The sequence below is a fragment of the Carcharodon carcharias genome, chromosome 26 (genome assembly GCF_017639515.1).
Source record: "Carcharodon carcharias isolate sCarCar2 chromosome 26, sCarCar2.pri, whole genome shotgun sequence".
In the NCBI taxonomy this organism is placed as follows: domain Eukaryota; kingdom Metazoa; phylum Chordata; class Chondrichthyes; order Lamniformes; family Lamnidae; genus Carcharodon; species Carcharodon carcharias.
Genome location: NC_054492.1, coordinates 42,769,200 through 42,779,479, shown reverse-complemented (window position 1 = coordinate 42,779,479; position 10,280 = coordinate 42,769,200). Strand labels below are relative to the sequence as shown.

The window sequence follows — 10,280 nt, the reverse complement described above, 5'->3', positions numbered from 1 at the left end:
AGGAACAGGGTTAATGTTTCAGTTCAATGATTTTTCATCAGGTCTGGAAGAGGTTAGAGCTGTAACGGTTTTTCAGCAAGTGCAGAGTCAGGGAAAGGGTGGAGGGGAGGCAAATTTTAAAAAAAAGGGAAGGTCAGTGCTGGGATGGCAGTCAAGAGTGATTAAAAGATAAAAGGGACAATGGTGCTGGGCAAAATGACCTATGAAATGGCCAGCAAACAACTACTGAACTATAAAATAATTGCTGCCACTATGAATGGACAATAAATGCAGACACATGCCCAAGAGCAAATAGAAAAAAGCTGGGAGGCTGTCATCTAATCAGTTCAGACCCATTCCCCCCAACAGTGAAAGTACAATGAATTTTTGGGCATTGCTGGCTAGGCCATCCTTAATTGCCCCTTGTTCAGAGAGCATTTTAAGAATCAACCACATTGCTGTGAGTCTGGAGTAGGCATGGCCAGCTAAGGTCAGCAGATTTCCTTCCAGGACATTAGTGACCCAGATGGGTTTTTATAACAATGGTTTCCTGGCTTTTAATTTAATTCCAGGTTTTTTACTGAATTCAAATTTCACCATCTACTGTGGTGAGATTCAAACTCAGGTCCTCAGACCATTACCCTGGATCTCCAGAATACCAGTCCAATGACAAAACCACTACCTCCCCAGGTTCCAAAAGTAATAGAGAAAACTTTCATGTTGCTGCTTTTATGATGTCACAATGTCCCAAAGTGCTTCTCAGCCAGTGAAGCATTTTTGAAGTGTACTGTACTCACTTTTGTTATGTAGGCAAGCGCAGCATTTAGTTTGCCCACAGCAAAGTGCCACAAACAGCAATAAGATAAATAACTGATCTGTCTTAGTCATAGTGGCTGAGTGATAAATGGTAGACAGGGCACCAGGAGGATTTTCCAGGAGATACACAAAGCTCACCATTCAGTTAACCCCAATTAATGTGTTTAAAAAAGGATTTTTTTTAGTTAAAAACATATTGTTATGGGCAAAGTTGCTACCCAACTAAATTGTTTTCTTTAAGGAATTCCAGTAAAGCTCCACACTTAGTTTTGCCAATGTTGTTTTCAAGATCATCACGCATATTAAGTCCATTTGCTCACACTGTCATGGAGACTGATTGTTCTAATTGTCCAGAGTGCAAAGAATGTCCTCCCAGTATTATTAAGCAGGGTTCCAATTATGTTGATTTCACTGAGAGTGTCCATAGAGATATCCTGAGTTGAACAGTCCTGTCTCATCTAGAAAGGGGAATATTATCATGTGAAGGGGCTGCTCCTCAACTTCTGGCTGCACTTCTGTGCCATGCTCCTGAACTTTGGCCACCCAGTAGGGAGGGGGTCAGAAGGCCTTCTCGAGGTTCTGCTCTTGGGCTTGGTCAAGGTGGCCATCTGACCACATTGGTCAGGGGTCGGGGGAGGTGGGGAAATCGGCACTCTGGCTGCCTGCCCCCCTTCCGTGACCTTATTACCCTCCAGATGCCCCGAGAGAAGCCGAAGGTGGTGTCTGCTGGTACAATGGAAGCCTTCTGCAGGTGCTGGGACTGGTGGATCAATAGGGAAAATGATATCCCTTTTTTAATTTGATTAAGTTTTCTTTTGGTATCATCCGGCTGTTATTAGTTGTGTCCTCTTAAAAAAGTGATAATCTTTGTTAGATTGTTGTCATTTGGGTGCATAGCACTGGGTCAACCAACAACAACTTATACTTGCTCAAGATAAAAGCAAAACACTGCAGATGCTGGAAATCTGAAATAAAAACGGAAAATGCTGGACTCAAAAGGTCTGGCAGCATCTGTGGAGAGAGGAGCAGAGTTAACGTTTCGAGTCCGTTCGGCCCTTCTTCAGAGCATTTTCTGTTTTTATTCGTATTTGCACCAACTGCTTTACCCAAAGAATGGGGAACTCTACTACTGGGAGTGGTTAAAGTGAATAGGACAGATGCATTTAAGGAGAAGCTGTAGGATTTGAGGAAGAAGGGAATAGATGGTTACCATATGGTGGATTTAAATGAGCAAACATCCCAGGAGGTTTAAGTGGAGCATAAACACCGGCATGGATTCTCGAGGCAGGATATCTTGTTTTTGCACTGTAATGTATACCATGTCATAACGGATTGTTAAAAAACAAAATGCTTATAAAACAAAATAAGCCACGTGAGGATTTATTAGATCAGATGATTAAACGCTTGATCAAAGGAGAACATTGAGAAACCCAGTGTTTGGCTAATGGGAACAAAGTGTTCTGAAAATTTTGGGCGTGGGGAGCAACAGGGAGTACAAAATTTCAAAAATAAAAATTGGAGAGGTGGGAGTGGGAAATTCGGGTGTAACATCTATTCTCAGTCACAATATAAACCGCACCCACATTAAATGCGGGGAGGGGATCGCCACATCACCATTCATTCCAAGAGCCAGGAATGAACGGAACTGTACAATGGGATTGCAGATAAGGCACAACCTGCTGGATTGAAGTGTTTCCAATCTTTGGCAATCAAACCACGACTTCCTATGCGTGTAAAAGCTGTAGTGGAACACGTCAGTCCTCTGCTGGACATTTCATGTTTTCTCAAATGAACTAAGCGCTGGAGTGCAACTTGTGGCAATGGTCGGTGTGCGCTCGGAGGTACAGGCAGCCTTTCTTTCAGCCCTTTGGCGGTGAATGTGTGTCTCTGCTTCCAGCCCCTGGTGTTTTACCAGTGTAGCCCTCCCCTGTCGAGAGCAGCGTCTCCATCTATCGTTCATCCTCTTCCCAGACAAGCGCTCCTACCTCCACCGCCAGCGCTCGACCCAGCCAGAGTTTCTCCCTCTCCCTCTGCCCTCACTAACACTCAGGGGGCAGGTCCCGGCTTCCTGTGCCGAGTGGGTGTTTGTGGTGGGAGACAGGGGTCCCCGGTGAGTAGTCAACTGAGGTGATGCGAGAGGAAGGCGTGGGTTAGCCCCCTCCCCCCAATATCATCATGTCCCTTTTCCTAAGGGTTTAGGAGGGCGGGGAAAGCCCGGAATCCGCTCAGCCGAAGTGGAATGACAAGCCCAGCCTTGAACTTCTTATTCTCAACCTCTGCAATAAATGAGCGGGGGCGACTAGTTCTTTTAACCGAGGTATTTAACCCGTAAGCGGCGCTTGATCCGCTGTGTATCTGGGTTTAGAGAAGCAGGAGTCGGACGTGGGAGCGTTTAATGGTTTACATGACTGATTATTTATGGGCGGAAGATCTTGAAGTTCAATAGGTCCTATTGCATGCGGCAGAGGCTTCACTTTCTGAACGGCAGCTTGTTGGTAAGTATGTTAACGATCATGAGATCCGTCTCATCTCTACTTACCCACTGAACTGGTGCGGGCGATGGGAGTCTCACTTGCCGCCTACATTCGGCCAGTAAAATAACTTCAGATCTCTTGGAGTCCGCACACGATGTTTTTATTTTGGAACTTGGAACACAATGCCATTTCTTCCCAGCCTAATGCGCTTATGAGAACAGCCTTAAGGGAAGGTGAGACGTCCCTGCGATGGGCTGGCGGTGTGCAGCTATGGACACCTCTTTGTATTGGAGCCACAGAGAAGGTGAACGCGGGGTCCACCAGTGCAATGCCCAGTGGTGATACCGTTCCGAGAGACTAGACAAAGCTAAGGTTACACCCATTTGGAGGGGTGAGGAATGGGAGAAAATCAAATTGTATAAAATAGTCAAAGATTATTTCCACTGACATGTTGCATTGTAAGGGGCAAACCTTTAGGATCAACATAAAGGAGAATATTAGAATTCTTTATCTTGGATTATTGGAATACAATATGCATTACCACAAATGACTATTGAAGTGGAATCAATCATGGCATTTAAAAGGGATTTAAATATATATTTGATGAGGAAATATATAAAGGTTAAGCAAAAAGAACCGATAAACTGGATTAGGGTAACAAACATCCTTGCTTTTTAGCTTGAAGGCAATTAACTAGTTGGGGTTTTTTGACACAGAGGTTCCTATATACTAAAATGTTTATGAACACAATCCTTTTACAAGCTAGAATTTATAGAGATTCAGATGGCAATATAAACAGCACGAGCAGAATTAAAATACTTTTGTTAAAGTGAACTCAGCTCCCAATTGGCTTGCACTACTCACCAGAGTAAACTGTTCCTTGTAACATGCAAATCTTTGTTTTTAATCTTTTCCTCATGGTTAGCCAGACAGGAATATTGTAGGCATTTAGCTCTGTCATCAAGTTGTGTGGCTTGTGCAGATGTGCTAATGTTGGGATTTATTTTGCTGCTTGTTACAGGGAATGTTTTAAATTACATGGTTTATAAATATATGCTTCAATAAATGGTGATACAAATAAGTGTTCCAAGCAACTTGGGGTTGCGATGACTTGAATAAACTACTTTCACTTAAGTCCATTTGTAGAATCATAGAATGAGACAGCACAGATAGAGATCATTTGAAAGTGCTATCCAAATAGTCCCCCTTCCTGCTTCTGTTGCCATAAGTGTGTATTTTTTTCCCTTCAAGTATTCATGCAACTTCCTTCCGAAAGTTACAGTTGAAACTTCTGTGGTTTTCTGATGTCATCTCAAGTCCTCAGTGTAGTAACACATTTTTAAAATTTATTCATGGGATGTGGGCTTTGGCTGGGCCAGTGAAGCCCACCCCTCGTTGCCCTTGAGCTGCCTTCTTGAACCGCAGTAGTCCATGTGGTGCAGGAACATCCATTGTGCTGTTAGAGAGAGAGTTCCAAGATTTTGGCCCAGTGACAGTGAAGGAATGCCAATTATATTTCCAAGTCAAAGTGGTGTGTGGCTTGGAGGGGAACTTCCAGGCGGTGGTGTTTCAATGTATCTGCTGCCCCTGCCTTTCTAGATGGTAGTGGTCATGAGTTTGGAGGGTTCTTTCTAAGGAGCCTTGGTGAGTTTCTGCAGTGCATCTTGTAGATGGTGTACACTGTGTGTTGATGGTGGATGTGGTGTCAATCAAGCGGGCTGCTTTGTCATGGATGGTGTCAAGCTTCTTGAGTGTTGTGGGAGCTGCACTCATCCAGGCAAGTGGGGAGTATTCCATCACACTCCTGACTTGTGTCTTGTGGGCAAACTTTGGGGAGTCAGAAAGTAAGTTACTTGTCACAGGATTCCTAGCCTCTGACCTGCTCTTGTAACCACAGCATTTATATGGCTAGTCCAGTTCAGTTTCTGGTCAATGGTAACCCCCAGGATGTTGATAGTTGGGGAATTCAGTGATGTCCCTTGACATTCAATGACAATACCAATTGTTGGATTCTCTTTTGTTGGAGATGGTCATTACCTGGCAGTTGAGTGATGCCAATGTTACTTGCCACCTGTCAGCCCAAGCCTGGATGCTGTCCAGGTCTTGCTGCATTTAGACATGGATTGCTTCAGTATCTGAGGAGCTGTGAATGGTGCTGAATATTGTGCGATCATCAGCACACATCCCCACTTCAGACCTTGTGATGGGAGGAAGGCTGAAGCAACTGAAGATGGTTGGGCCTAGGACACTACCCTGAGGAACTCCTGCAGTGATGTTCTGGAAATGATATGTTTGACTTCCAACAACCAAACCATCTTCCTTTGTGCTAGGTATGACCCCAACCAGCGAAGATTTTTCCCCCTGATTCCCACGGACTCCAGTTTTGCTAGGGCTCCTTGATGCCACACTCAGTCAAATGCGGCCTTAATGTCGAGGGCAGTACTCTCACCTCACCTCAGGAGTTCAGCTCTTTTGTCCATGTTTGAACCAAGGCTGTAAAGAGGTCAGGAGCTGAGTGACCCTGGCAGAACCCAAACTGGGCATCAGTGAGCAGGTTATTGCTAAGCAAGTGCTGCTTGATAGCGCTGTTGATGACCCCCTTCCATTACTTTACTGATGATGGAGAGAAGACTGATGGGGCAGTAATTGACCGGGTTGGATTTATCCTGCTTTTTGTGTACAGGACATACCTGGGCAATTTTCCACATAGCTGGGTAGCGGCCAGTGTTGTAGCTGTACTGGAACAGCTTAGCTAGGGGCGTGGCAAGTTCTGGAGCACAAGTCTTCAGTGCTATTACCAGAATATTGTCAAGGCCCATAGCCTTTGCAGTATCCAATGCCTACTGCAATTTTTGATGTCATGTGCAGTGAATCTAATTGGCTGAAGACTGGCATCTGTAATGCTGGGGACCTCCTGGAGGAGGCCAAGATGGATCATCCACTCGGCACTTCTGTCTGAAGATTGTAGCAAATGCTTCAGCCTTATCTTTTGCATTAATGTGCTGGGCTCCCCCACCAATGACAATGGGGGATATTTATGGACCCGCCTCCTCCTCCAGTGAGTTGTTTAATTGTGCGCCCCCATCCACGGTTGGATGTGGCTGGACTGCAGAGCTTAGATCTGATTGATTGACTGTGGGATCGCTTATCTCGGTCTATCACTTGCTGCTTATGCTGTTAGGCATGTGAGTAGTCCTGTGATGTAGCTTCACCGGGTTAACACCTCATTTTTAGGTATGTCTGGTGCTGCTCCTGGCATGCCCTCCTGCACTCTTCTTTGAACCAGGGTTGAACCCCTGGCTTGATGGTAATGGTAGAATGGGGGATATGCCAGGCCATGAGGTTACAGATTGTGTTCGAGTACAGTTCTGTTGCTGATGATGGCCCACAGAACCTCGTGAATGCTCAGTCTTGAGTTGCTAGATCTGTTCGAAATCTATCTCATTTAGCACAGTGGTAGCACCACACAGCATAATGGAGGGTATCCTCACTGTGAAGACGGGACTTTGTTTCAAAGGACTGTGCGGTGGTCACTCCTGCCAATACTGCCATGGAGAGATGTATCTGCAGCAGGTAGGTTGGTGAGGATGAGGTCAAGTATGTTTTTCCTTCTTGTTGGCTCCATCACCACCTGCCACAGACCCAGTTTAGCAGCTATGTGCTTTAAGACTCGGAGAGCTCTGTCAGTAGTGGTGCTACCGAGCCACTCTTGGTGGTGGCCATTGAAGCCCCCTACCCAGAGTACATTCTGCAGCCTTGCCACCCTCCGTGCTCCCTCCAAGTGATGTACAACAAGGAGGAGCACTGATTCATCAGCTGAGGGAGGGCGGTATGTGGGAATCAGCAGGAGGTTTCCTTGCCCATGTTTGACCTGATGCCATGAGGCATCATGGGGTCCGGAGTCAATGTTGAGGACTCCCAGGGCAACTCCCTCCCGACGTTATACCACTGTGCCGCCACCTGCTGGTGGGACAGGTCATACCGAGGGATGGTGTTGGTGGTGTCTGGGACCTTATCTGTAAGATATGATTCTGTGAGGATGGCGATGTCAGGCTGTTGCTTGACTAGTCTGAGACGTTCTCCCAGTTTTGGCACTAACCCCCAGATGTTAGTAATGAGGACTTTGCAGGGTCGACAAAGCTGAGTTTGCCATTGTCGTTTCTGGTGCCTAGGTTGTCCATCTAGTTTCATTCCTTTATTGAGGCTTTGTAGCGGTTTGATAGAACTGAGTGACTTGCTGGGCCATTTAAGAGTCAACCATATTGCTGTGGGTCTGGAGGCCAGACCAGGTAAGGATGGCAGATTTCCTTTCCTAAAGGGCATTAGTGAACCAGATGGGTTTCTAGGACAGTCGAGAATGGATTCTGGTCATCATTAGACTTTTAATTCCAGATTTTTATTGAATTCAAATTCCACCAGCAGTTCTGGCAGGATTCAAACCTGGGTGCCCAGAGCATTCCCTGGTTTTCTGGATTATTAGTCCAGCAACAATTCCACTATGCGATCACCTCCCCATACTGTATGTTAGCTACCCACCCCACACAATTCCATTATCATATGGGTGAGCATTGTTTGTTCAGATGCTTATGCAAATCTGTGGTTATGAATAATAGGGGAGTATTTTTCACAAATGTTCCAAGCCCTTGGCTATTACTGCTTTGTTTTGCCGGCTGTTCATTGCTCATTCTGCTCTTTGCCTTGTGGACATGCATTGTCTGCAAAGAAATCATTAACAAGCCAAGAAGAAAATTTCAACTCGTCTAGTGATGGGGATTCAAGCTAGGACCAAGATAAAAGCCCATTACAGCAGACATCGGAACAAAGTAAAGAGGCTGAGCTGTAGAGCACTACACAACGTACCATAACACATCTTGTATTTTGTCTTCAGTGTGTATAGTTTATGAAATGAATACTTTGGGTTCCTATTGTTCTTGTTTCAAAATAAAGCAAGATTGCTAATTCTCCTTGAATAGTGTGGTTTGAGTGCGTTGTGAAAATTAAGCCAAAAGCCTGCGTAATTTATGTGGATTAATGAGCATTGCCAGTGATTTTCTTCAGCCTTATTCTGATTAGCAGATGACTGAAAATCAGATTAATTTTGGTGCAATAGGCACGGCTATTTATTAATTATAAGATTTTCTTATTGTATCCATTGGACATTCATTTCACCAAATTTGACCTTTGCAATAGAAATTGACAAATATCTGAAGGTTGCAGCATGTGTTCAAATATTTATTTGTATTGCACAGTAACCAATGGAAATTATCTTTCGTCATACATTTTTTGAAATGTAATGCATGGATGTGGTAAATAATAATAAGAAATTGCAAGTTCTTTATCAATATAAAATAGCATACAAAGTCTAGAGGGTGTAATAAGACTCCATGAACATTGCAGGGTCAAGACAATGCCATAAATTGCAGGAATACCATTTACTTGGTTTAATATTGCCATCTCATCCCTGGGAGGTGTTTATTGTCTGACGAAATTCTCTGTTGTGTGAGGTTACATATAAAGCAATTTCTTGCCATCTTTCCAAATACAATTCATTGTCTTTTTGCTGGACGGATAATGTGACAGATGTTGCGGATGGTCACACCTTGTGCTTTGGGTGATACTGGACTTTATTTGACTGAGTGAAGTAAAATATGATCTAATCTTATGTACCAGTTTGTCAGTATTATTGCATTTTTAGTTCAAGTGTAGCTCTGTTGTTTACTACGTAAAGTTTCTTTAGACTTGAACCAACAATGGGGAAACTTCCTTCCACCCCACCCCCCATGCATTGTCATAAAATTGTAACTGCTTAAAAAGAGAACTGTTGGGTGGAAAATCTCCTCCCTCAGTGCCTAACTGTACAGCCTCACAAGAACACTGTTTTTGCTTCAGTCTGAACACTTTACTTCTCACTTTGGCTCCTTTTGATACCAAAGTGATATTATTGGATTGTTTTATCAGTTACTTTATGAGCAGTAGTGAATTAAAAATGCCTCAACTGTTTTTACTTCTCCCTGACTTTTTATTCATAGAAACCTAGGAACAAAAGTAGGCCATTCAGTCACTTTGGCCTGTTCCGCAATTCCGTTAGATCATGGTTGATGTGTCCCCCAACTTACCTTTGTCCGATATCACTTCATAACCTTGCCTCATAAATTAACAAACCTCAGTCTTGAACATTTTAATAGTCTCGGTCCTTCGATGGAGAGAGCTGGAGAGTTCCTCATGTGGAAAAATTGCTTGCAGATTTCACTCCTAAATAACCTAGTTCTAATTTTCAGGGTCGCCCCCCCCCCCCAAACACACACACACACACACACACACACACACACACACCCTCATTCTGGATTGTCCCACCAAAGGAAATTACTTAAATGTAACTGTCCTATTTAAATATCTCAATAAGGTCATCCAGCAATCTTTGAAACACAAGGGAACAGAAGCCAAGTTTATGCAACCAGCCCTCATATTTTAACACCTGCTATTGTTCAAGTAAATCTGCACTGAACCCCTTCCAAGGGTAGTATACCTCTTTGTGAGGTTCATTACCAAAAGCTGAACACAGTACTCCAGCAGACCAGGGCTCCATACAAATAAAGCATTACTTCCTCATGTTTGAACTCATTTTTATTTTGCAATGTAAGTATTGGTCTTTCACCCAATCCCTTACTGAAATAGAATCGTTAGAACTAATGTACATTATTGGATGAATTTTTGATCAGGTCCTCGAGGCGAAGGTACAATGTGTTTCACCTCACTGCTCCACCTTGGCCCCAGGTGAAGGTTTCTAATCGCTGGTTGTACAGGTTGTTTGTGTGTGTGTTCTGAGTGGGATGAATCATTTACATTATGTGTTGATTCCAGCATAAACATACTTGTGTTGATTCAGGGTTAATCAGTTCCTTAACACTGCATTGCAACAACGGTTTCAGCTTTAAAAGACTCTGTGTAATGATGTAATATGGGCCAGGAATGAACTCAGGTTATTCACAGCTCTATTAACTACTTGGAGCC

At 43.9% G+C, this 10,280-nt stretch overlaps 1 protein-coding gene across 6 annotated transcripts in view; it reads left to right on the top strand.

Annotated features, from left to right (window-relative positions):
* The first annotated feature begins 2,413 nt into the window (after nt 1-2,413).
* Nucleotides 2,414-10,280, top strand: part of atp8b4 (ATPase phospholipid transporting 8B4) — a 291,004-nt gene continuing 283,137 nt past the window's right edge. For 3 of the 6 annotated variants that reach the window (XM_041175221.1, XM_041175216.1, XM_041175218.1), the window contains exon 1: nt 2,919-3,290. The gene's annotated coding sequence lies outside the window, so the exon portion shown is untranslated. The other 3 variants (XM_041175215.1, XM_041175219.1, XM_041175217.1) reach the window with 2 other exon arrangements.